Raw genomic sequence first — 26647 nt, 5'->3', positions numbered from 1 at the left:
TTTCCAGCAAGTCTTCTCTCTATTCAGTGGTTCTCCAGGAAATTTTCCTTTATAAGATACAGCGTAAGTAGAAGTTGTCTTCGGTGTTTCCCTGCTTCTCATCTCCAGGTCCCCTCACCTCTCTAATACCGACTTTGTCCAGTTTGTTTTCAGTGAGTCACGGCATCTCAGAGTTAGAGAGGAACTTAGAGTTCATAACATGCGCCAACCCTCAGCTGCTTCGTAGGTGATCTAAGTGTCCCTGACAAGTGAGGCTGTCCTCTACCCGTACACATCCGGTGATGGAGAAGTCTCTGCCCCCATCACGGGCCTTCATGCCTTTGACTTTGCTCTGATTGTGAGGATGTCCTTCCTTCCATTTGGCTCGGGTCCTTTTCTCTTTCTGTGCACTCAGACGTCCCACCTCTCTGCTTACTGGCTTTATGGCACTGCCTTCCTTACCTGGCTAGCATTTCTATCAAGGAGCTAACAGGAAAACTTAGAAAACGTAATATAATTGTCCTGTAAGATCCCCAAAGAATAGTTAACAAATGGTGAGATCCCAGGCTCTGGCCTACAAAAGGGCCCTGTCCCTCGCCCATCCATCACGTCTTGGAAGATGCTGCCTCAGTCCTCTCTTTGTCCCATGGTAGCACAGTAGAGAGCCCTGAGGGGACATCTGGGGTGCCCACTAGGCACAGAGGATCACATCCTGGACCAGAACGGACACACTTGACTAGGGCTGGGACCTGGAAGGGACACAACTTCCCTGAGAGTCCCCTGTATTCTGCTTTGTAAAACAGAGACGTCCATCCCGACCTCAGAGGTGGATTTGGGGGGGCACTTATTTAGATTTAATGGGCACAGAATTCCAGTCATCACCTGTTCAATGCAAGCAGGACCCTCGCTTTGTGTGTTTGGGTGAATTTAACCTTTGAAAGTTGTAGGAACTATAGTATAGTGACATGGGGAGTTGTGTTTCTTTAAAAATTAAATCCTCTCTCAGTAGATGCTAATTTTCATTTCTGGTAAGTGCTCGTTAAATCATTTCAATCCATGTTGGTATTGGATTATTAAGTATCACAGAAGAGCTGTCAGAGAGTTCTGTGTGAATAAAATGCATATGAATTACAATAGTTTACCCCAAGCAGTCTAGTAATACAGTCAGTTAGCACTTACAAGTCTTTCTTTGTACATCAACTGTGTTCGAGCAGTAAAGATTAAAACCTAATTATGCGTATGTCGTCGGTACCAATATTTGTAATTAATTTGATTTGTGGTTCTAAATAATAAACTGGGTTAAAATTTTAACAGGTTCTGCGAGTCGTCGTTAATGTGTTCCTTTCCTGTTGCCTGATTCATTCTGAGGGGTACCATAAATGAGCTTGAAAGGTGTGTGCGGCCCAGATAACGCCCAGCGAATAGGATTATTTAGCAGCTTGCAGATTGTTCTTACAGCCTCTCCCTTCGGCCCACGGCAGCACTGTGTATTTCCAGAGATGAAAAGAACTCTGGAAACAATTAATTTCTGTGAATTGAATTCATCCATTAGGACAGACACAGTCCTTGGGAACCATGAATTGTAATGGGAGAGGCGGGCGGGGGGGGGCATTAATAAGGGTTCATCTTGGGTTGTGTTCCTTCCAGGAGGATACAAAGCCATGATGACATATAACCTCATACGTTAATGAACAGAACCAAATTTGAGTTGACATATTTGAGTCATACTAGTGACATTGTATGACATTAGTGTCACACACATGGCACCACAGAGTCCTTACTCCATTTTTAGAATATAAACATTTCCTCCCTGCCCCCACCAATTGATCTTGTCAACTCCCCAATTATTGATTTGTTCCTTGGTGATGTGGAAAGATCCAGGTTATATACATCATGGTCCCTAGCAAGGAGCTGGATTCATTTTAGCTGCTGCACAGTTAATGGCTGAGTGAATTGTTAAGCGAATTGGCATTAGGTGATTCTGTGGTGCTCTGATTCCAGTGTTCTAGATAAAACCAGAACGATGGTTCCCCGTGGCCCTGTTTCCTGTTTCTTTGCCTTAATTCACGTTTGTTCTCGTACACACTGGCCTGTCTGTCTTCGTTCCTGCTTGACCAAATCACAGCCTTTCCTTGTGGTTCAGCTCCGAGGTTTCCTTTTAATCTTGGCTTTTTGATTGCAGGAGGGAAGAATTCTCTGCTCCTCGACTCTTGCAGTTAACTTTGTAGCCCTTCGGCGTATGGACCGATGTGGCACATAGATGACCGTAATACCCATCAGTATTTTCAGTACTGAATTTAAAAATCCAAATAAAAAATGCCTTGTGAAGGATAGTAAAGAAGGTATAATGGAAAACAAATATCGGTTCTTTGCAAGATTTTATTATAAAAATAAATAACTTGCATATATTTGGAAGAAAATCAGTATTAGAACTGTCACCAAGTCAGGCTGCTCAAGCGCCAAACACATTTGCCCAGGACTCCAGAACATTTCCCGTAACATGAGGACATGTTATCATTTTCATCTGATCTGCGCGTAGGCAGCTCTTAGGCAAGGGGTGGTCACGTGTCATCCTATAGGTCCCACAAACCAGTTGAGCAAAATCTAGGGAGCACTAAACGGGGGAAGAAAGTAAGCAGGGGTTTTGATTTCACAAAGAGCATGAAAATGTAAGTGAGTGTGTACAAACTCTTATGCACCTACTTCTGTGTCATGACGCTCGGGAGATGTTTCACGTTGCCGGGCCCTCCCTCCCTTCCCCTTGCACCACCGTGGGGGTGCCTGAGTGTCTGAAAAATGGGGTGCTTGTGAGCTGAATTAAGACGGTGGGGGCTGACGGGCAGTTGCTGCGAACAGCCTGCCCTCCTGTTCTCTGTGGCCACCAACAGAAAGGCTGGCCTGCGGACACCATCGACACTGTCTTTCCCGATTCATGACGGGCACACGTAAGTAAGAAAACAACAGGCAGTGTAATTGCTATTCCTCCCTGTCTCTGCTAGTGACGTGTTTACTACCAAGTGTCTCGAAATAATACAGCGGGTTGTTTCAATATCATCTGCACATAGAATTATCTTTTTCATATTTATCTTTTGGTACATATATTTAAGCCTCGTTTATCAATTTAAATAGCAGAATGGTATTCTACTATGTGAATACACCACAATTTATTTATCAACCTCCATTTTGATATTTAAATTGTATCTTTTTTAAATCCAGTGATTCAATAAACATCCTCATACATGTGCATGTACATCAGAGTTCCTGCAGGGTTTATATAGAGAAGTCGAATTTCTGGATTATGCAAATATGAATTTCTACCAACAGTGAATATGAGTTTCCATTTGATATTGCCGATTGTAAGATTTTGAGATAAATTCCTTCTTTTACATTGTAGAGTCTGCTGGGAGTCCTTAATACTTAATCCTAAAGGATTATGGGATTTCTTTAACATTTTATATGGAGAGTCATTATGATGACTCACTTCTATTGCCTTCTATTTATGTTTGGAAGCAGAGTAAAGAAATTAACGTAAGTGCCTTTTTCAATAGGCTACACTGCCTCTTATCCAACTGCCAACCAAACATCCATTCCCGAGGTTGAACGTCCAAGTTCAAGTATAAAATCTGCAAGTTAGCATTGGCTCTTCCCTTACCCTTGACCAACCTAGCATCCCGACCTTAACCGTTTTAGTTGCATCCAATTCTCTCCTCACTGGTCATCACTCAGTCTGGGTCTTTGTCCTTTTACGGAATTTCAGCAGCCCCGAGCACTCCTCCTCTCCAGTCTGTTTCCCACTCATCGTACAGAATGATCTTTCTAAAACCCAGCGCTGTTGTCCTTCAAGCCCTTGACCGGCTGCTCATAAGGAAGTTCAGACACCTTAGCGTGGCCTGACGCCTGCCTGCTACTCCGGCCTTCTCGCTCCCTACCTTCCCCTCCAGCCTGTTCTGTACCCGAGGCAGTGGGACCGCCAGCATCCCTGTGACGTGCAGCGTCCTCCGCCCCTGCCCTGTCCTCACCGCGCTCTGAGCTGCAATGTCCTCAGCCGTTGTTTTGGCTGGCTGCTCCTACTCATCCTCCAGGCGTCCGCGTACACGTGTTCTCCGTGACGATGTCTCCCCTCGTCCTTCTCTCAGACCAGGGAGGGTGGACGTGCCTCTTTCCATGGCCCTGGCTCTCCGTTGGGCCCCACTGATCGCATTCCGTGACCGTTCCCTCTAACGTACCTGGTTTCCTCCCGAGAACCGGAGCCCCTGAGGACGAGGGCTGTCTCTTTTTGTCTTCATATCTCTGATTCCTTCCTAACGTGAAAGTAGCTCCTATTCCTGCAAGTCGGGAGCCCAGCCCAGGGTTCTGAGAGCTGACATATGCTTTGAAATCCCATGGGAGGGGTCAGACGATCGCTACAAGAGCCAGCCCGCCTTGCTGGCCTGCTGCAAGTGTCATGCAGGTCTTAGATTCACCGCAGCATGGAATGTGTTCCTCCTAACGTACTTTCATCCGTTTTTTAAAGCCCACATCGTCTTAAAGGAAATGTAAACCACATGCTTGATATGTTTTCCTTCTATAAAAAGAAAAATGTAAATTGATGTTTAAATGCCGTTCGGGTTTTTTAATAAATACAACTTTCAAGTTGTTGTTTTTTTTCCCCCATGGAATTATTACAAAGGAAAATGCCTTTAAACAGTAGAAGGTCATGGCTCAATCCCAGACTAAGTAAGCTCCATCTTACTAGGCTCCAGACTTGGTGAGAGCCCCAATCCCAGGGCCCCAGACCCCAGCGCCCGGGTTGCACGTACTCTCTTTATCTGTGAGAGGCAGAAGCAGAGGATAACGACCTTTTATTTATCTTTACATCTTCGAAGTATAATTTGTTCGTGGAAAGGGTTCTGTATCTATAATCAAAGCAGGTGACTTTTAGCCCTGACTCATGCTAGACCAGGGACGCCATCCCTACCAAACCCGCATTATGACATTGGCGGGAGCATCAGGTGACATGGGCATGAAGAGACATGGGCACAGACAACAGCACCTGCTGCTCAAAGCCGGGAGGGCCAATTGGTGCAGCCTCTTGGGAAGGAAATGTGGCGATGTCTACAGAGGTTTTAAATCATGCACATGATCCTTGGCCTCAGCAATCTGACTGCTGTGTATTGATCCGATAGATATACTCACAAACTATGTCAAAATGTGAGCATAAGAATATTTATTGTACTAAAGACCTGCATTACAAAGAATGATATAATCTAAATTAAAATAGTTGGGAGCTAAATAAATTAATGTAACAATAAATCGTTGTCGGCAGCCATCCGTCTCGAGAGACGATGGTGTAGCTTCTTAAGAGTCTATCTGCACCGCCGAGAATGGTTGTGCAGTCCGACTCGGGAGTGACACGGTATCTGTCTCCTCCCGTGTTAAATCGACATCTTACGATGACGCTGAAGTGTCCTCTCCAGTGAAGCTGAAGCTACAGAGCCTGGGCAGGGTGATATGGAGGGTCTGCTGTTGCCCATGCAGCAGACCCCCCCTCTCTTCGCAGCTGAAGGGTCCAAGGGAAAGATGGAGTCAATACAGCTTGGCTTCAGGTGCGCCGCAGGAGTTGCCGGTGTTGACTACAACGTCAAACCGCCTTAGGGACTCCGGCTCCGGATTTTCTGTCGGGGTTTACTCCCTTAGCCTTTCCCCTGAAGAGGTATGCCGCAAGGCAGCGGAGGTTTTTTTTGGAGTCAGAGTTTTCCTTCTCTGATGTGCCCTGACTGGAAGATCGAACCAGCGACACTTAGCTCGCAGGCCGACGCTCAATCCACTGAGCCAAACCAGCCAGGGGAGTAACAATAAATAGTATCTATCTATATGTATCGATACACACATGTTTACTATAATGGAAAGAGCACCAAGAAATAATACAGGAAAAGGAAAATCCAGGGTACGGCCGTGTGTGTTGGATCATCCCATGAATGGAGGAGAGCCGTACAGAGAAGGAAACAAACCAAATGCAGGTGGCAATATATGTATTTCATAAGTCAATACAGAATGCTTTGTTCTGGCAAGATATGGAAGAAAATATACAGTGGTTACCCGGGGGGACAGGGCTTGGGGAAAGCTTTTAATTCCCATCGTACGCTGTTACTGCTCTTACACTTCCATGCCACGTCCACGTGCAGGCAGCCGGCTTACGGGAGATTTTTGCTTCCTTTCCATACTCGTTTTACACACATGTGCACACAGATACGCACATTCACACACACACAAGAATATTTAAGTAATGTTTCAAGAAAACATTCTACAGTCAGTTAGCCTAGCAATAAAGAGCGCACTCTTCAGAACAGGCAGATGTGGGTGTGAGTCCTAGCTAAGCCCCCATTCTAGTTACATTGCCTTGGGGAAGTGAGTGCTCTAAGCCTCTGTATGCAATTGGAGGACAGTAACCAACTTGTTAAGCCTATTATGGGAGTTGCATTATATAATAAATAATGCATAAAGCTGAAATAACGTGGTAAAACCTCACTAAGTTATGTTTATAGTTATCATTGTCATTGTTAGTATCACAATAAGCGAACACCTTTAAACCTCTTTCTTCATTAAGAAGACCAGTTCAAGGCAATGTAGACCTTAACCTTGACCCAGCGCTGCTTTTAGGAAAACAGCTGTGAAAGCGGGCTCCTGGTGAGGTCTAGCAGTTATCAACAAAAGGTCCAGACCTCTGGGGGGTGGATCAACCAAGGAGGCTGAAGCAGCCGATTTTATCTGAAACATGTTCTTCATCGACTGTGTATAGTGCTGAATCCCAACGCTAGGCCCGTTGGAATTCTCGGCTGAAACACAGCTTCTTAACCAATCCGGTGCTTAGCATTCCCTTTCCGTGTGAAGCCCCAGTGCCAGGAAGACTCCAGAATCCGCGGTCTTCCCCTTAGTGCCCTTCAGTGGACCCACGGTTTAGTGTACCCCTGGGAATAGACTTTTCTAGAGTCTGAAAAAGTTGAAGTGCACTCCTGACCCAAGACCATTTCTTGATTCAGAAAAGAAATTGTTCCTGGAAGTGCTTCAGGGGAAAGACTTGGAGGAGCAGCTTTCCATTATGACTTGAATTGCAAACTCACATTAAAAAACATTAAGGATAATAAACTGGAAATTCAATTACCAGGCTTGAAGCCAGAACACCGCACGCTCGGTTCGGATTTGCATCTTAACTTACAGCTTGTTCCTGCCAATGTTACTTACAATTCAGACCTTTGCTCATGGTATGAAAGCTCTTAGTGCACAGATGATTTCTCACCAAGTGCTTTTTGATGGGCCTGCCCAAATGTCAATTTGGATATGAGTTTAAATTAGGAGGAAATGTAAAATATTTCTTTCTTTTATTTTTATATTTTTGTTATTACCCTTTGGGACTGCACCGAATTGCACTGAAATTTCCATACAATGTTGTGTGTCTCTTCCTGGCTGCCAGTCGAGGATTCTACTGGGTTTACAAATCTAATTTGTCCGTGAGACACTCACATGGGGATGTTAGACACCTGCCCTTGCGAAGATGATTCCTAATACGGGGGCTGGGGGAACAATGAGAGGATATGTTATACTCTTGCCAACGAAAGCAACTGTAAGAGTGTGAATTTTTGGCTTGCCTTGATTTTTAGAAAATAATTTGGATGTCCAGATGAGGGCTTGTCCATGAATCTGAGTAAATGAGCCTCAAGATGGACCTTTCCAACTCTTTTTTCAAGAGGGGCACGACTTAGCCAGGGAAGATCTAGGCAGCACTAATTATGCCGCTCACACGCCCTCGGTGTAAACCCACACTTGGGGATTTGTCAGCTGTGTGACAAATAGGGAAAATGACTTAAACTTTTTGTGCCTCCGGAGCAAGCTGCAAGTTAAGATGCAAATCCCAATCGAGTGTGCCTCAGTCCTCTCCTCTGAAAGACGGGGATGAAGAAGAGCGTGCCTCTCCTTTAGGGTTGCGTAATGATTAAAAGAGTTAATATTGCATGTGAAGCTCTTAGAATAGTGCTGGGCTATGGTAAGCACTCAGCGAATATTAATTTTTATTATGGTGAGGTGGGGCTCACAGAGGACTTACAGGAATAACAGAGGACTGTGCTTGGTGGGGAGGGAACAGCGGTCCCCCTTTGGGTGCCCCCGAGAATTTTGCCTTCTGCCTAAAGCCAAGAATCTCAGTTTTGGATGCATGCCGGTATCCCGGGATGTCCAAGTATACTTTTCAAAATTTGAAAACTTGACCCATATACAAATAATCAGTGAGTACTTGCCGAAGATTGATTTTATTCATTTAATGAGGAATCCGTAGGCTCAGTTAAAAGAGAAGTAGGTAGAGGCTCTGAAAAACAGGCGGGAATCAGATCGCTGGGTTAGACCCAAAACTGGCTGGTGTCTTAGGATGTAAAAAATAAAACAGTAATCTTGGGACTAGACAGAAATTCTTAGCATCTCTGCTGGGAAAATGTATCATGTGTTTGTATTGTAAGTGGACCAGGATACACAGCGCTTCAGACTTACATACAATCATCGTTGTCGGACTTGCCCTGGGAGCCTGCTAAAATCACAGAACCCAAACCCTACTTTACTTTAATAAACCTGGGCTTCTGTTTTTTATTACCTTTCTAGGTAATTCTGCTGTATGGCAAGGTTTGAGACACTGTTCTAACAAGCAATATCCACTTTTATTTTTGTGAAATATCCTAGTAAATAGCCAGTTAAATGAAGGCACATTACCCCAAAGAGTTAGATAGTTTGGGGGTGGGCCTATTATACATTGGTCCGGCATGACATTGAAAAGCTATATGTTATTCTTTTGCTGATCCCCAAGTTTGGGAATGTTTTCTTAATACTGGGCAATGTTAAAAATCTCTGCATGTCTCGGTACCACCCCTGGCTTCTGATTGGTTGATCTGAGACATGGCTTGGGAATCAAGGATCTCGAAGCTCCCTGGGTGTGTCTAATGTACAAAGCTGAAAACTCCTGGCCTTTGAGTTTGCCTCGTTTCCTGACTATCGTCTGTATTTTATGCAGTTTTAAGAACATGATATATGTTCAGTGTTAGGTATCTAGTTAAAAAGTTAATAAAGTAAGTGACTGCCGACGAATTTGGAAAAGCTCATTGTTGGAGAGGGCCCGGGTTTAGCTGACCAGCTCAGCGGCAGGGAGACAGCAGAGAATTCTCGCAGTGCCATTGCTTCCTGCCTGATGCACCGTTCACACTGCTGGGCCCAATTTATAGGCTGTTTCCTCCTTCCCAGGGTCCCAGACAGATGCTTCCTGTCAAATACTTATACAGGGATCCCTCACTTATCGCGGGTATTACATTCTAGACCCACCCCCCCCACCCTCCGTGAAGTAGGACCCTTACGTTTATTCTGCACTCTGAAACCTACGTAACTTTAACAACATATGTATACAGCACCGCAAAATCCCATGATAGAGCGAAAAATCTGTGATAAATCATTAAATATAGTATTTTTAAAACTCCCGTGATACAGTGAGCCCGTGATAAGAGAACCGCAATATAGAGAGGGACCGCTGTAATCTTCTTTCCTTCTGGTCATTGGAATGGTCTTAGAAGGGAATCTTCTTATCACAAGATAAACATAATTCTTCCTGGCTTCTATTTACTCTTCCAACCTCAAAGTTGGCTGAGACAGCACAATTGTTTTCAGCCCCAGGAAGCCCACGTGTGGCCCTCGAGGTGGGGCTTCAGTATGGCGTTGCTCCTGGTAGCAGTTAAGGTGGAAGAATGAGGGGTGGGGCCCTCAGCTGGTGTCCCCTCGTTGTGTCTATTTTAAGGAGTCATCAGTCTTTCCTTCGTTTGGTTCATTTCATTCTTCTGCCCTCCATGCTTCTGTTCTGGCATTCCGAAACAGGGGCGAACTACCTTCACGCCTGTCACCGGAATTCTTGTGGAGAGAAAGCTGCTTGATGTGGGAAGGAACATCAGCCAGTGTTAGGGGTTCAAGGGGAGACACAGAGCTCACTCGGGTTGGCTGAGACTTAAGGAAAATATGGTACTGGCTGAAATTCTCTACCTGAGACAAAGCAAGATATTTGTTTCCGCCCCTGGAGGGGAGGAGGAGAGACAGGAAGGAGCAGGGAGGCAAGGTGATGGTTGAAGGCTGGGCAGCCGTGCAAGGTAAAGGGCCAATGTCAGACCTTTGGTGGCAGGGAGGCTTCGAGGACATTTCAGAACAGGCTGGCTTTGTGTGCAGCTGCTGGCATTGCTGCGGTAGGAGCCCTATACCCCACGCCTTCTGTAAAGTCTCTTTCATATATAGGTGTGTCTAAGGCAAATATACCTACATTTGTGCATTATAAAAAATAGCATGGAATTTCACGGCTTGCTCAAGGTAACAGAATCAGCATACATGGATGCAAGAACCAAAAGGACACCGTGATTGTGGAAATCTTGGAGAGACCTTTGAATGTACTGAAGTGCTGAAATGGGGTTCAAGGCAGTCTTACATGTCTCACAAGTAGGGTCACATTGAATCTACTCTTTCCACAGTGGCTTAATGAGAGAAAGAAGAATGTATGGACTTGCATGAGGTCTGTCTGGAAAAAGCCCAGCCATTATTAATACAATGAGCATGGTTTGCACATCTATGTAACCTGGCAGCCAAGGAGAGTGGACTGGAATGCACATGCGTGAACAATGGTGACTTCACTGTACTAGTCAGTGGGGGTGGTAGACACCGTTGAGTGAGCATGTGTACTATGTGGTCTTCACATTCAAAATGATTGAGCGAGTAGAGCAACAGATCTGCATTAAATATTGCCTTAAGCTTGAACATTCCTCCATGGAAACTATTCGGATGACTCAGAAGGGCGCAGCTCTGGGCAGCTGGTGACTGGCAGCTTTGTCATGACAGTACGCCTGCTCATGCATCACATCTCATGCAGAGGTTTTTGGTGAAACATCAAACCACGCAGATGACTCAGCCCCCCCTTAGAGCCCAGATTTGGTGCCCTGCAACTTATGGCTTTTCCCAAAACTAAAATCACCTTAGAGAGGGAAGCGATTTCAGACTGTTGATGAGCTTCAGGAAAATACAACAGGGTAGCAGGTGGCCATTGGGAGAACTGAGTGAGGTCCCAAGGTGCCTACTTTGAAGGGGACTGAGGCATCATTGTCCTGTCTACAGCATTTTTTTTTTTTTTTGCATCTTGTATCTTCTTCAATGAATGTTTCTATTTTTCATATTACATGGCTGGATACCTTCTGGACAGACCTTTGCGTATACTATGCAGGACCTCAAGACCACTCAGACATGCCTCGTCAGGGGTCTGACAATTTAGTCACGTAGATGAGAGATATTTACAACGAGCTAGACCTTAACTCCAGGGAGATCTCAAGTGTTTTAGATCTATACTCACCCTAAGACTGTTATTTCCAAGTCAAAAGGGATCTCTTGTGATTGAAAAGCCATCACAGGTTTTATGGAAGAAATGGTGTCTGAAATAAACTTTGAAAAATAGATTGTATTTAGATATAAGGAGAAGGGAGTTATAATAATAATTACTCCCATGTAACCACTACTCCCAGCAAGATACACAATATATTTATCATCTTTGAAAGTTTCCCGGTGCCCCTATGCAAGCGCAGCCCCATGACCCTTCACCCCAGGCAACCGCTCCTCTGATTTTTCTCGCCACGGTTTGGGTGTGTGCGCTCTGCTAAGTGCTCCCCTGCATGATCTCACTTGATCCTCGCAACGGCCCCCGGATGGAAATACAGTGGCTGTCACCGTGGTGCGTGCGAAGGAGCTGTCCTGCTCGGAAAGTAATTTTCTGCGGGTCGCACAGTTAGAAAAGGACAGAGCTAGAACTTGAACCCAAGGATAATTTCAGAGTCCAAACTTTTATCCGGAGAGAATAACATGAGACAGAAGAAGGAAATGATAGGCTAGGTATGGTCAGTAAGGTGTAGTTTGCAGTACAAGGTGCACGAGGGAAAGGAAAACTAGAAATCCGTGGTTTTCTCTGGCTCTCCTTTCTCCCCCATAGAGGAGTGTGTATGCCTTTGGTTCCCCAGCTTTTCAGTGACTCTGACCCCGAAGCCTGCAGGTTTAAGTCACCTTCTAAATGATTTTTTTTATGTGCCAAAGAGTGTCCTATTTATGAGGCTAACTCCTGGGTGGCCCTGTGAAATATTAAGTGTTGACTTTGTAGTATCTGCTGTTATTTATACATATGTATGTACACATTTGCACAGAAATAAACACACGCTGTACACATGGGCATCTATGCTGAAGTATGCAGCCAAGTGTCAGCACATTGTCAAATTTAAATGAGCTGCCCGACTCCATATATAGCCCTGGTTTCCCAGTTTCTAAAATAGAAGATTCCAGAACAGCTGGACCGCGATCTGAGCAGGAAGGGAAGAATACAACCCTGTAAGCAGGCGGAGCCTGTCTGTAAGCACTAAATAAAGGTTATAACTTCATAGATTGGTGGAGATGCCTATATATATATATATATATATAAACCTTGAAAGGCTAAGTGCTTTTTAAAAAAACAGCTTAATCTCCAAACAGTGAAAGGTATTGATCATGCCTTATCAATCATGAGAGTTTGGAAACCTCTCTGACAGACCGTGACAATTTAGAAGCTGAGCCGGATCCAGGAGCAGACAGGGTCCATGCCGGCCACCTGGTTTAGCGAAAGGATGGCATGGACGCTGCTACCCATCCTCCGAGGTTTCTCTCCCACCCGTTTATCTTTTCTGGAATCCCACCATTTAGTGTTGGAACTTTTAAATTCAGTGCCTTTCACACTCCAGCCCAGTACCCCTCCTAGACTTGGGTTATGCTGCCCCCCATCCCTGCCTGGGCCTCTGGGCACTGGTGTTACCCCGCCACTGCTCCCCGCACATGCCGCACACGGTGCTTCGCTTTGCTGCCTCGTTCATGCTCTTTGCTCCGCCCACGTGTCCTTCCTTCAGTTGCGTGGAAAAGTGCTACCTTCTCTTTAAAGCGCATCCTAAATAACCCCTCCCCATGGCATTTGCAAGGCACTCCTCCACTGCCTCCCTGCCCAGGCAGAACAAATCATGTCCTCCTCGCTGTCCCCATAGCTCTTTGCTCTTGATTGGTGGCGAAAAGTGTCAGGTCCTCTCATGTCCTGTCCTCAAGCCCCTGCTTGAGCGAGCTCCTACCTCCTTGTGGCCTTGTGGCCTTTCGGCGTGACCCTGGGCGCACCCACATTCGCTTTACCTGGGGGCCGGATCGAAAATCAGAAGATCAGACTCTGCCCCAGGACCCTGTGTTAGACCCTCCCTTTAACACGGTCCCCCAGGTGGATTCCTATAAACATTAACGTGTGAGAAGGTTGTCCCCAAGGACAGAGAACATGACTTACTGCGGCTGTATCCCAGCACCCAGCAGTGTGTGTATTCCCTCAACAAATAGCCGCGTGCCCAAACTCATGTGATCGTAGAAACCTTATTTATTTATTCGTAGGGCCCATTTTGTGGGATTACAGTTTTTTGAGACATACGTTGGGAATCACTGGGCTCTCATGAGTGTGGAAATCATTTTGTTTGGCCTCATGATGCTGTATTGTCTTATTTGCTCGTTTAACTACTGAACGTCTCTCTAATGTTTCTTCTCAACTGGATTGTGAGATCCTAGAGCAGAAAGAAGAATATTATACTTATTTGTTTTTCTTGTCTCACTTTGACTTCGGCACTCAGGCAGGATTTGTTGATGATGGTCCTGTGTCTGCCTTGGACCAAGCGGAGGCCCGTGGCATGGGGAATGTTTGATAAATATCTGATTGACCACAAGTCAAGAGGGGACTTAACATAGTGGGGAAGACTCCTGAATGGGGATTGTGATCCTGGCGTGGTCATCAGCTGCGCTGACCTTGAGCCAGTCGTGTGTCCTCTGCAGGCCCCAGCGTCCACTTTATCTGCCAAACATGGTGACCGGGTGACCGCCTGCTGTGGAGTCGAGACCTGCAAGACTGTGACTCTTCAAGCAGATCTAAGACGTCATTAAGGAGATCTGAATTTCATTTTAGGGAAACTTCTATGCTCTTGTTTTCCTGGAAATCAGGGTCTGAAAATTAGAGGAAGTCAATATTTTAGAATAATGTAGAGGAGAATCACCTTCAAGGTTATGATACAAAGACTTCTTGAGAAAGACTTTTCACGCTTGAAGTCCTGTGATCTGTAAAATAATGGGAATAATAATGTTTCCGTCTATTGTTCATTCTGAACTGGAACGTATCAGAGGATATTTAGCCTTGCTAATTTTAAAAGTAGCTACTAGAAATATAATTAGATGATAACCGCCACAGCAAAAGAATTGAAACAGGCGCTGATCTCAAAAGCATTATTAGCACTGGGTTCAAAACCAGTTTCTTATCTTACAGAGCATGGTTCTTCCGAGTTTCTCAAAGCACATTACCCTGATTACTGGAAATATTAATATTCTCATTTTATTGATAGGGGAGCAGAAGTCCAGCATGGACTTAGCTAACCAAAACCCCGCCAACATCCTAGCCAGAGCTGGGCATTGCCCCTGGACCTCATGGTACCCAGAATGGCCTTTTTCCCACCAACAGATAAGCAGAGTGTTTATTTAAATCTTCAGTCTGGTGTATCGAAGCTGTTTTCCCTCTGATATATATGTATGAATATATTTACTGGGTGCCATGTATTTTTACGTGTCCCATACAAAACACATGATTTCCTGAGACCTGCAGGTAAACAATGAGCATTGGAAAGGGACCGTGTGCTTTGGCAGGTCTGAAATACTGTAATCCGTAATAGAAGTCCGAACGCTGCTTGTGATAAGCAGCCTTCACTCACCCCAAATCAGGGCCCATGCTTACCTGGCAAGTGGCTGGTGTTAATTACAAGGCACATCCTGTAAATCTGTCCGCTGACGGGGCCCTGGGTAGGTCGGAGGACAGCCTAGGTCTGCAGCTGGTGGAAAACAAATGAGGGCCTGGTGCTCTTCCTCCCCAGCCCACATCTGCTTCCTGGTTCCTGGCAACACCAACTGTGTGCATTTCAAACTCTATTTCCATCTCAATGAGGTTCTGTCCGAGGCGAGTGTGCCGATGTGAGTGTGCCGTCCTGGGCAGGGCCTGCCCCCAGCCTTGCTCTTTTATCTCCCCCTGGGCCCCTGACATCGGAGGCCTGTAGCCCCTTATGATCTGCTGAACATTAATATTCACCAACTTGCTCCAGGGAGCCACGCTTCACTGAGTGCATTTTCACCTGAAAGGGGTTGTTTAATATAAACATTTGGTTAATATTCTGTACATTGGAAAGTATTTTATCAGCATCGGTGTTGGACCAAAAGTCATTTAAATTCAATGGGAACTGATTATGCGCCAGGAATCGGTCCTTTCCGGAGAGTGTTTCCCCCCAGCCCTGATGTGTACATCCTAAAACTCACTTACACGGTTGGTGGGAACACTTTGTGGGCACACCAGCAGCCCTGCACCTCACGTGACTGAGTATTCATCGGCTCTGACGCCGGTGTTAAATGGGGGAAAACGTTGCACAGTATTGCTTTTAAAACTGTCTAAACATAATTACCCACATCTTTGGAGTGATAATAATTATCATAACAAGAGCTCATCAGAGGGAACACACAGTTTGATGAGGATCCTTTCCTCCCAAGTCCCTGCCCCCTTGCAGAAAAGGATGTAGTTCTTCTTTCTTCCCTAAAGAACCCCGGCTCTCTGAACTGTTCTCGGGGCCCCACTACAATTTTTCCTCACATGTGTCTCTGCAACTCATTATCCCAGAGAGTTGTTAGAGAGATGAGGGGCTCTGAGAAAGTTTGAAATAGATGAATGGAAAATGAATTTCTAGGTGGCTGTTGAGGTGGGTTTGAATTACATTCCAAACGTTTGGGCGAAGTAGGCACAAAACAGACTTGTTATTTTTCACTTGAGGCACCTGTGGATACTGATTTTTTTTCTTTAAAATGTTTTTACTGTGAAAATAGCTTACCCTAGAGGGAAATGTGTGTGTGTGTTGTGTGTGTGTGTGTACATAGGTAGAAATCTACAGGGTGGGGCAAAAGTAGGTTTACAGTTGTTCATGTGGAGAATAATTATGTAAAACCTACAGTAGAGTTACAGTCGTGAGTACATGAAACGTGGTTTCCTCTTCTATTATTATGTATTAATTATTGCATTATTCTCCGTATGAACAGCGGTAATCTTGCTTTTGCCGCACTCCGTATGGGGCCACCACCTAGATCAAACACCCGCTATCCACCTTCCGGACAGCTCTCTCTCCCCCAGAATGAACCACGTCTTCAAGTTTAGCTGGAGTCTGTTGTTTTTCCATGCTATACAGGATTCGGATGATAAATGGACTCATGTATCAATTCTATTCTTGCCAGATGTGAGGGAAATTTCTGTTTGGGGCTGTTCCAAGCAATGTTGCTACGAGCATCCTCATTAGTACACACATCTACAATTCTATCTCTGGAACACGTACTTTAGAATATGATTGCTAGGTCATAATATTTGCATTTCTCCACTTTTATTGAATAATGCCCAGCTGTTTTCCAAAATGGTGTTACCAGTGACATTTCTACCAGAAGTATATGAGAGTTTCAGATGTCCCACAGCTCCATCAATACTTCATATTTCCAGATTTCTAAATTTGAGCCAATCTGATGGGTCTGTAATGTTATCTTACTCTACTTTTCATTTGCATTTTGCTGATTATGAATGAGATTATGTGCATTTCTGATGTGTTAGTTGGCTGTCTGGGATTCTTTGGTGAAGCATCTGGTTAAGTACTCTGCTCATTTGTTTAGTGGCTGGTCTGTCTATTCCTGATGGATGTGATTTCCTAATAAAGAAGTGAAAGCCCTATTACGGTGTCTATTTAGAACGTACCCGGTGTTATGATCTGGAGCTTCGACCTAATGTAACCATGGCAAAGACAAGAAATTAGTATAGATTGCCTTGGTTGAGTCTGCTGTTTCTCACATTCTTACCTATTGCTACAGTAAAGAAAATAGGGGTCATTTAAAAAGGCCATGTGGGCCATCAAGAGTCTCTTCCTTGTTGTGGGGTTGCTCTGGGAGAACTCTGGCTCTTTCAAGGATCATTTTGGTTGCTGCAGCAGGGACTGAATAATGCATACCCTAGAGTTCCAGAAACAGTAAAGTCCCTGGTCGGTGAATAGCCAATTTGCTCACAGGACCCTGGACAAATACCGAAAGGTAACCTCCTGGACACTCATTAGTGTCTGACAGTGGAGAAAGTCAAGTCCTAACTGGCAACATAACCATACATGGGATTGTTACATTGAGTCAGACCATGAAACAGCCAGCCGGGAATTTTTAAGGAGAAACAGTTTGGGCAAGAATGTGCCCGACTCAGTCTCTGAGAGACGTTGTTTCAAAGGCTCCGGACATCTCCAAACTCTAGGACGAGTGCTAGGGTCTGTCTCCTGAGAGTAAACGCTCTCGAATCGACTTGCGGTCCCAGAATTCACACATTCCCTTCTGGTCACTCTTGTTGCCCCCTCCCCCCTGAAGAACACGTCCCCTTCTGGCTAGAAAGCGTTTCCAGGTCACTTCATAGGCCATTTTTCAATGTACAAATACTTTATTTGGGTGAGGTATGCTAATCAGGCTCCTGGAGGTAGTGGCTTAGGGGTAAGAATCCCTTGCAAATGTGTTTGCTTGGAGGCCGTGGCTATGGCTCATACTCAGTGTCAGGCCCGGGACAGGGGCTCCTGTGACAAGTCTGTGCCAACTGGAATCCTTGGCTAGGTGGGGCTGCCTGCCCACTCGCTGGCCACCCGACCGCCCTAACTGCTCCGTGGCCACTGGAGAATCAGCGTGCACCTGCTCAGACCCAGCAGTCGGGGCACAGCCTGCGGGAGGGTCTCAGCCTCTTCCTTTCCTCCTTCTTGTTCGAGAAGCATTAGTTATAGCAGCAGAGGGTTAAGACCTTTACTTCCAACACATGTCCAAGGTCTTCCTATTGAGAGAGGCGCTTGGCATGGCTTACGGATCTTGTTCTACTTCATTTCTGCAGCAGCTTCTTCATGGAGCCATATTTCTTTCCCAGATTTCAAGGGTGCTGGGTTGTTTGTCCCTGAATGCACTGGATCCGATTCAATTATCTCCCGAAGATCTCTGAAGCTGATTCATCTCTATGGTGTTCCTAAGTGCTACGCTTACGGGACAGCGCTGTGATTAAAGAACTGCCCTAATGCATCTGACATCTGTAGATAAGTAATTTGGCCCAGTAGTGATGAGGATATCGCAGGCATGCATTCTGTCTCGTATTTTAAGGGTAAGTGTCTTAGTTTTGCTCCAGCGTTCATCTTGGTGATGTATCCTCTTCTAGTTTAGCCCCGAAGGGTGATTACATCTTATTGTCTCTATCAGAGGAGCTCACAAATGCTTGGAGGGAAACGGAAAAACAAAAAGGAGATTTTCTGTGCGAAAGCATGGCCAGGGGCTGCTTCTTCAGACTTCACGTCACCCCATTCCAAGGAAAGCCCCGAAGGAGCTGAAAGGAGCAATAGCTGGGAGCAGCAGGCAGGGGAGTGGCTTCCGGCCCCGTCCTGCAGCGCCGTCTCCAGGCCACCGGACAGAGCAGATGGGACGGACTGCGTCCCGAGGGACTGCCCCTTGTGAGACCCATGCTCACCCTCAGCATTTAATTTAGCCCCGCGTGGCTCTGCTCTGCAGAGGGCTTTGCTGTCTTGCTGTTGTTTACCGTGCAAGTGACAAACGTGATGCCATTTTCGTGGTGTGAAAACATGCCACGGAGGTGTGAAAGTGAGGTGGCTTCTCCTTGCCAAGCTTCGAGGCGCGTCACGGCAGAGATGGCTCTGACAAGGAACCATAATGTCCCCGGTGTGAAGATGCTCAGGAGCCTCGTCCCACCGAAGCGAGAAGCTTGGGCGGAGCCCTGGAGCCTCAGCTGTGACCTTACGCGTCCCTCTGCTAAGAGGCCTGCGGCCCATCTGGCCCTTCCTGACGTCACCCGCCCTTCCTTTAACGAGGACGCCCCCTCCTTCACGTGGATTCTGAGCAGCTCCTGGAAATCAGACACCAACGGCTTTGGGAGCGTAGTGGTGAGTGGGTAGATGGTTCGCTCTTGTAAAACCATTTTCAGACATCGAAGGGCTTCCATTTTATGAATTCAGTGCCCCTCGAGGTCTGTAAACTGTAAAAGTAAACGACTTCCTTAGTGAGGGTTTTTAAATGGCAGAATGAGAGTTTTAGAGGTGGGAAGCCTAAGAAACTCTCTTATAAAGGTAGTTTCTTCCCTGGACACGGGATATTCCTAAGCACTTCCCCTTTGTGCAGCATGTTGTGTGACTTCTTAGGGTGAAGTGTATGGTTTAAGGCAGGGATGGCCAACCCTTGGCCAACACCTAATCGCCAATCCAGAATTCATCCCAAATATCAGTCATCAGGCTTAGAATTCCTTCCTGCTGACCCCAGAAATATGGTTTCAGAATTCTTCTCAGCACATCACCACGGGTAGACCCTACGGGTTGATCAGAGCTGCAATACAAGGGAAACCGGCCTACCCTCCTGGTCTGGGCTCAGCCAGTGACGGGCTTCTTCTTTTAGGGCGAGTGGCCAGATAGAGCAGACGACGTTTGTCTGGAAATTATACAAATTGAACTCTTCCTCAACCCCCGGCTTTCCCGCACCAGGGGAGCATGGGAAGCACAGCAGGGGCTCTTTGCGGGGCAAACACAGGTCCTTCTTTGTCTGGTCCTGGGCCACCTCCTCCCTTATGTCTCTGCCCACCCCCCTCCCGGCATTCATCGGGGAGTGGGCAGGCGCTCTCATGGTGAATCCTCTCATCTCTGTCCCTGGTCTCACTGCTGCAGTGGGAAGACTTCTGGGACAGGTCCCAAGATTGCTGCTTCCTGGTGTTCACGCCCCTTCCTCTCCCAACGTGGTTACATGAGATGACAAAGGTGGGAGATTTTGCAGATGTAATCAAGGTCTCAGATCCGTTGATTTTGAGTTCATCAGAAGGGACATTATCATGGGTGCATCTCATCTAATCAGGTTGAGTTCTTTAAAAAGCTGGGCCTTTTTCTGAAGGAAGAAACAAATTCTCCTGCTGGCCTGGAAGGATTCAGCAGTCAGAAGGAAACTATGGAGAGGGCTGTGTGTCAAGATCCCGAGAGCAGCCTTCAGCTGCTGAGCGCAGTCCTTCGCCCATCGCTAGCAAGAAAATGGGGACCTCAGTGCTACAGCATCGAGAAAACACGTTCTTTCCCATAACCTAGAGGAGCCCGGAAGGGGGCATTTCTCTAGCTGGACCTCTAGGTGGTGATGCAGATGGCCAGCATCTTGTTTTCAGCCTTGGGAGGGCCCAGCTGAATAACTGTGTTAGGTCACGGAATGTGTGTGGTTATTGGTTACGGGTATAGAATTGCGCACTTGTCTCTTTCTGCTGCCTTTCAAAGTCAACCAAAAGATCGTTTGGTTTTCAGGGTCTGGTTGGGTTTTCCCGTGGGAAACTGAATGTAATATAACAACAGTAACTACAAGACAGTGATACTATTGGGGGAATTAAAGAAACCTCAGAGCCAGATGTGTCACGGTGCTTCTGTCTAGTCCCCATGAAAAGAGGAAGAGGCACCATCAGCCTCCCTCACTTCCTCACTCCCATGGGGCCGACCCTGCACCCCTACAATGAGGCGGGGGTGGCCCGGCCTTGGGAAGCACCCAGTGAGAAGGTCTGTTGGGACCCTTCAGAAAAGGAATCTCAACTCTCCCAGGGCCACCGTCAAGAATTCTCTTATTTGTGAGGGTTACAATTCCTTTTTCCTTTCCTTTCTTTTCACTGCCGGTTACTTTTTCTGTGTGGATACCTCCTCCCCCTCAGGAAGGGAGGCTGCGTTCCTCAAGGTATTTGGTAGAAAACAAGTTATTCATCATCTGCATCTTGAAAAGTTCCAGACAAGAGTCTGTGTTCTCCATGTGCCATTGCTCATGGCAGACAAGATTGCCACGAGTAACTATCGATCACAGCATTTCTTTGCAATGAATAAAACAGATCCCCTCTCTCCTTTAGAAAGGTCTTTTTTTTACTTGGAACTTTCTTTTATTCTAAAAAACCGGGATAATAATAATAATAATAATTTTATCTGTTTCATCAGGTTTTGTGAGAATTAAATAAGGTGCTACATGAGAAGTTTCAGTGCCAGAGGGCACATGGCACATACTTAACAGACACTAGCCACTATTGTTATAATCATTTTTAAAAGTCTATTATGTGCCAGCAATTTGCAGGATCTTAAAGAGGTAAAGCCAAAATCCTCGTGTGCCACCCGCCTGCGTCACAGCAGAGACTCTCCAATTAAACGTCACAGTGGCTCCGAATCACTCGGGAGTGGGGAGGGCTTGGAAGTCGGACTATAAACTGAGGGACCTGACGTGGCGAAAACCAGGTGACCACCAAGCCCCATCAGTCAAAAGGAGCTTAATCCAGAAACGGAGAGCACGGGGTGGAGATCATGGGGGTCGTTGAGACATGTCTTTATGTAGGGATTTTTTTTCTGGACTAATGGTCCTAGGAAGAAAGAGAATTGTGTGGGTCGTTATAACACTTCAGAATCCAGAATGTCAGCTTCTGATCCGGGAGTCACAGTTGGTTACGAGGATAATGAGGTGTGAGCTTTGAATCCTTAAAAGTACACCAAATCTGGAAGAATTAGGGTTCCCGCCAGAGTTTTCTCTCCTTCTGGGCCACTCAGTAGAACTTAATTTAAATAATTAAGTGGCCAGCTTTTTTACATGTACATGTGCATACATGCACATGTGTGCACAGTCCATCCCGTAGAAAGAGGCAGCTTAGCTGATCATAGGTCTTAAATGCACGTCTGTGTTCTTCCTCTCTGTCCAGATTATACGTACGAGCCCCCAAGCATCCTCAGCCTCGAGAGTTTCCGTGTTTCTGCTGCTTGGTCGGTAAAGAAATGTCATTCTCTCCCCGGGTTCTTGGAACCACCGGGTCAGAGCGTTTGCGCCCTTGCCATCAGGTGCGCGTTAGCCACGTCCCTGCTAGAAGGAGAAGACCTTTCCCAGGAAGATGAGGTACCCAGAGGCTGGAGGGGAAAAGTCTGAAGGATCTGACCGTGTGACAACGAACAGCTTTGCTTCAGCAAAATACCAGAAACAAATTTAAAAAGTAACATACACACCAGAGAGGCCCGTCCTCTCACCACATCTGACAGTTCACCAAGAGCAGCGACCGTCCAACGTGAAAAATGAACCGCGTGGTAGGACGTGGGCGGGGCCCACGGAGGCAGTCCCATCAGGAGGAGCAGACGCACGGAGGGACCAGCAATAATGGCTCGGCCTTAATAAAGAAGGAGGGGAGGAGCTCAGCAAAGAGTAGCATTGATTGCAGATTGAAACGACACTTCCGCCGTGAATAAAACCACTGTCGTGCAGGAAGTGGGTAACCGTGTACCCCTGGGGGTGTGCGGGGGGCATCTGCTGGCAGCGGTAAAGAGCAGCCTCGTCTAAGCGATGCCTGAGCGGGGGTCCGGCAGGTGGAAGCGGCCCCCTCGCCCGTGTTATGGGCCCCACCCCTAAAGTAAGCTCAGGCAAAGAATGACTTATTTTGGTGATGCCCCTCAAATGTGGGGACTTTTAAAAACAGTTTTCTAGGGTTTATTTGGTTACGTCTGTGGTTAAAATCTTTCTTTGTATCTTTTCCTGCCTTGAAGTTTTTATTTTCTTTATCCTTGAAATTTATTACCAGAGTAACTTGATGTTTTCCCAGGATACAGACAATCCTTTCTAGCCTCAGTTAGGATCTTTTAATTCAGCGATGTTTTCTTCTATTATGTCTAATTTCTTTTTTTCTATCCTTTCTTCTCACGCATGGACTACCAGTTACTGTATTTGTTGATCTCCGTATTACTGTGCCACAAATCTTTTTTTATTAAGCAATGCCTGCTATGATTTCTTCTTCTGTGTCAGGGATTTTTGTCCTTGAGAGAATGTTTGGCAATGTCACAGACAGGCTAGAGACGGGCTAGACATCCAGTGGGCGGAGGCCAGGGGCGCTGCTGAGCACCCTACAGTGCACGGGACAGCCTGTCACAGCAGAGAAAGAGCTGGTCCAAAATGTTCATAGTGCCGAGGTCGAGAAATCCCGCCCCCCAGTCAAGGCTGGATCCTGATAGGTCTGTAATTTTAAATTACTCCAGATAATTATGGAATAAATCCAGAACTTCCGTGGAATCAATATGTAGATAATATTTCCTCCTGTAGATACGATTTTTGATACTAATGCTAATACTGGTAGCCTTTGGGAGCTTGTATATGAATATTTAAAGCTCAAAACCAGAGATAACCGTACATATCTAGCTTATACTTTTCAGTAACAGATACTATAATGAACCCTGATTAAAATTTGATTATCTAACAGCTAAAGGTTTATGCTATTTGTGTAGGTTACATTTTCTAGTTAACGGAAACAACCTCAAAATATTTTTGTTTCAACCTTTGTTTTTCAAAAAAGATGGCATTTTCTGGCTGAGATTCTTGCAGTGTATCTGGATTATCAAGCAAGTTGAAAACCCCGAAATCCTATATAAATATAGGAGAGAATTATGGTTATTAATATACTTTCTCCTAGGTATGAGATTGGAGTAAAATGCTCCTGGACACATATTTTCTAAAAGTGATTTTTAAAAAGTCAATCTCTAGTCATATTGAGTTTTAGTTATTCACTGTCTGACTGAAATTTATTTAGCGTTCCCATCACAGGTACACATCACTCTTACCAGGAGAGAGGAATTCAATGAGACTAATGAACTGACCTGGACTCACTTGATCTCCTTTTTTCCATAAATGTAACTATCTGAGTGTTCCCTGTTCTAACTGTTCGCAAATTTATTTACATGATTTCCTTCAATATTTTAGAGAACGCACACCATTAAATACTTGATTTCTGCAATAAGACCCACCCCGTCCCCTCCCTTTCTGTATTAAGGCTAATTTAAAGGGAGGAAGTTAATTCAATTGCATTTCATTGTTTACCCAATTTACCCATGCATAATGAGGTCTCAGCAGGAAAGAATGCCTCGTGCTGCCTCTGAGACTCAGTCGGTACCTTGGGGCGAAAATATATGATAGTCTAACCACAGAGTCATTGTGAGTTCCCACCTTATAGACTTGGGATGGTCAACCCTGTGGTTTCTAGGGCTCTTCTCATTTCTAAAATACTAAAATGTTTTTTTTAAAAAAAGGCTTGAAGTAAAAACTTCAGGAGGCAGAAGTCCCCATTGACATCACTGAAGGTTTCATAATTTCAATACAATGATGTGCTATCTTCAGTTTATTTTCCTTTTCTAGGGCCATTTCTTTCTTTCTTTCTTTTTTTCTTTCTTTCTTTCTTTCTTTCTTTCTTTTTTAGGAGTCTTTTTTTAAAAATTAATTTATTTTTTAATAAGGTTACTTTATTTAATTTCTTATTTTTTATTTTATTTATCTGTTATTTTTTAGAGAGAGGGCAAAGGAGAAAGAGAGGGAGAGAAACGTCACTGTGTGGTTGCCTCTCATTTGCACCCCCAACTGGGGACCTGACGTGCAACCTAGTCATGTGCCCTGAGTGGGAATCGAACCAGCGACACTTGGCTCGCAGGCCGACGCTCAATCCACTGAGCCACAGCAGCCAGGTGGTCTAGGGCCATTTCTTAATAGTTCCTAATATCTTCTCCACAAAAGGTTGAAAGAAAACACTAAGGAAACTTGTACATAGTGTTTGTCTAGCTGGACCAAGGTTTGGATGCCGTTTCTCCGTCTCAGCCTCTCGGTCTCCCTCTGCAGCTCTTCGGGGTTAACCACAACCCTCTTGTGAGATTTTTGAGAAAGTAAACGGTTGGTTGGACCGTGTCGCTTTGCTGACCCTTAACCACGTTCCAGGCGCAGTGTGTCAGCATACAAAGGTGCAGAATTATCATCGGACTAGGCTCCCGCTGTACGGCGGCACCGCGCAATCCCAAGGACAGAAGCACGGCCAGTGTGACAGCTCCGTTGGTCGTTGTCGAAGACACTGTGACCAGCGCGCACTGGGTGCGGCGCGAGCTGTGGGCTCGGGCTGGGCTGCACGCTGCGAGCCGTGGAGCACACGACACTCAGTGGCCACAGAAAACGGCATGTGGCGGACAGGAGCGCATCTCTTCTGCAGACCCAGTGACCGAGGAAATGTATCCATCTAGCCGACAGTCAGGAGAGGCGTTTTTGCTCAGCCTGCAAGGGAGCCGGTGGCTCTGCCCCCAGCTGCAGACCTGTCCCCTCACACTTCGCCTACACACGTAGCACATGTGACTCCCCGATGTCCCCCCTCCTAGCACTTCAGGGACCGTGAATTGGGGGGGCGATAGATTTCCGCTGCAGGCACGCTGTGGCTGAAAGCCCCTGGAGGACCGGAGGAGAGACTGGAACAGCAGGTGTGAGGCCAGAGGCGTGGGGACGCGCGGCGACAAAGCCGTAACGGACGGCACAGGCGTACTTAGCACACTGTTCAGTTGACCTCAATTATTCGCAAAACGCAGCCCCCCGGGCAGTTAGTTTTCTGGGTAACTGAGGTCTCAGCGCTGCTGCTGCGGCAGGACTGATAACCAACAAACGACACGTGGCCGGGAACCGCTGAGCACTGTGCTGTCTGCCATCTTATTTGGTAGATTCCAAGGGGAAGTGAGTTACTGCAAACTCTGAGGGTGAAAGAAAGGCTAAGGACCCGTGAAGCCGGGCCACAGTCTGGGTGGATGGTAGGGTGTCACACGGATTAAGTGAGGAGTCCTGTTTTCAGTCCCTCTAATGCCCACACTCTCTCTGAGCAGCGTTTGGGGGAGATCGCCCACTGGGTGGTGGAGACCCTAAAAGGCGCCGATGGGGTGCCGAGGCCGGTTCTTCCCCATCCGGACCGCTTCCCTCGGGGCCCTCTCCCGGCTCCCTGACCGTCTTCCTTTCCCCAGCCGTCGCAAGCCAGGGCGTTGTGGTCCGGTGCAAAGTGGAGCGCAGAGCCGGGGGGTAGCGGCCGCGGCCTGGGCTCCGGTTCTGGAGTCTTACCCGCCGGGTGACCTTGAGGGAGACGTTGAGCCTGAGCTGCTGGAGTTGGCACCAGACATCACGAAATCACAGCGGTGAGTCCGCAGGACATGGCAGGGGATGAGTACTTTTTAAACCACAAAATCCTGTGAGAAGTGTGTAAAGTTGTTTGTGTTCCACTGAGTGTTAAGGTTCTTCAGGATTTCTGTCTTCTCTTCCCAAATCTAGGGCCTCAGAGATCTGATTTGGGGGACGAACTGCTCTTTAGGACTTTAAATAACTCAGCAGCAATAGAATTGCTGTGATTATTATTACATGCGGGTTAAAGCTCCGCCCGAAGAGCAAGCAGTTAAAACATCGCCTTGCCGGCCTTTGCTCTAAGAAAGTATCTAGAAATGGGTATTATCTGGTTGATTGAGTGAAATGTGCTAGGAAATTATAAAAAGGTAAATGGCAAGACAGGAGAGGGAATAGGAATGACTCCAAGGCAGTCTGTCTGGAGGTTGGTGGAGAGTCTGATACTGACAGATAACTGCCCACTGAAGCCATTACGGCGTGCTAGGTTCAAGGGCACAGGCTGCAGACCCTCACCAGTCAAACGAGGCGGGCGGCATGG

The sequence above is a fragment of the Furipterus horrens genome, unplaced genomic scaffold (assembly GCF_987537825.1).
Source record: "Furipterus horrens unplaced genomic scaffold, mFurHor1.1.pri manual_scaffold_13, whole genome shotgun sequence".
Classification (NCBI taxonomy): Eukaryota; Metazoa; Chordata; class Mammalia; order Chiroptera; family Furipteridae; genus Furipterus; species Furipterus horrens.
This window is presented reverse-complemented; position numbering follows the sequence as displayed.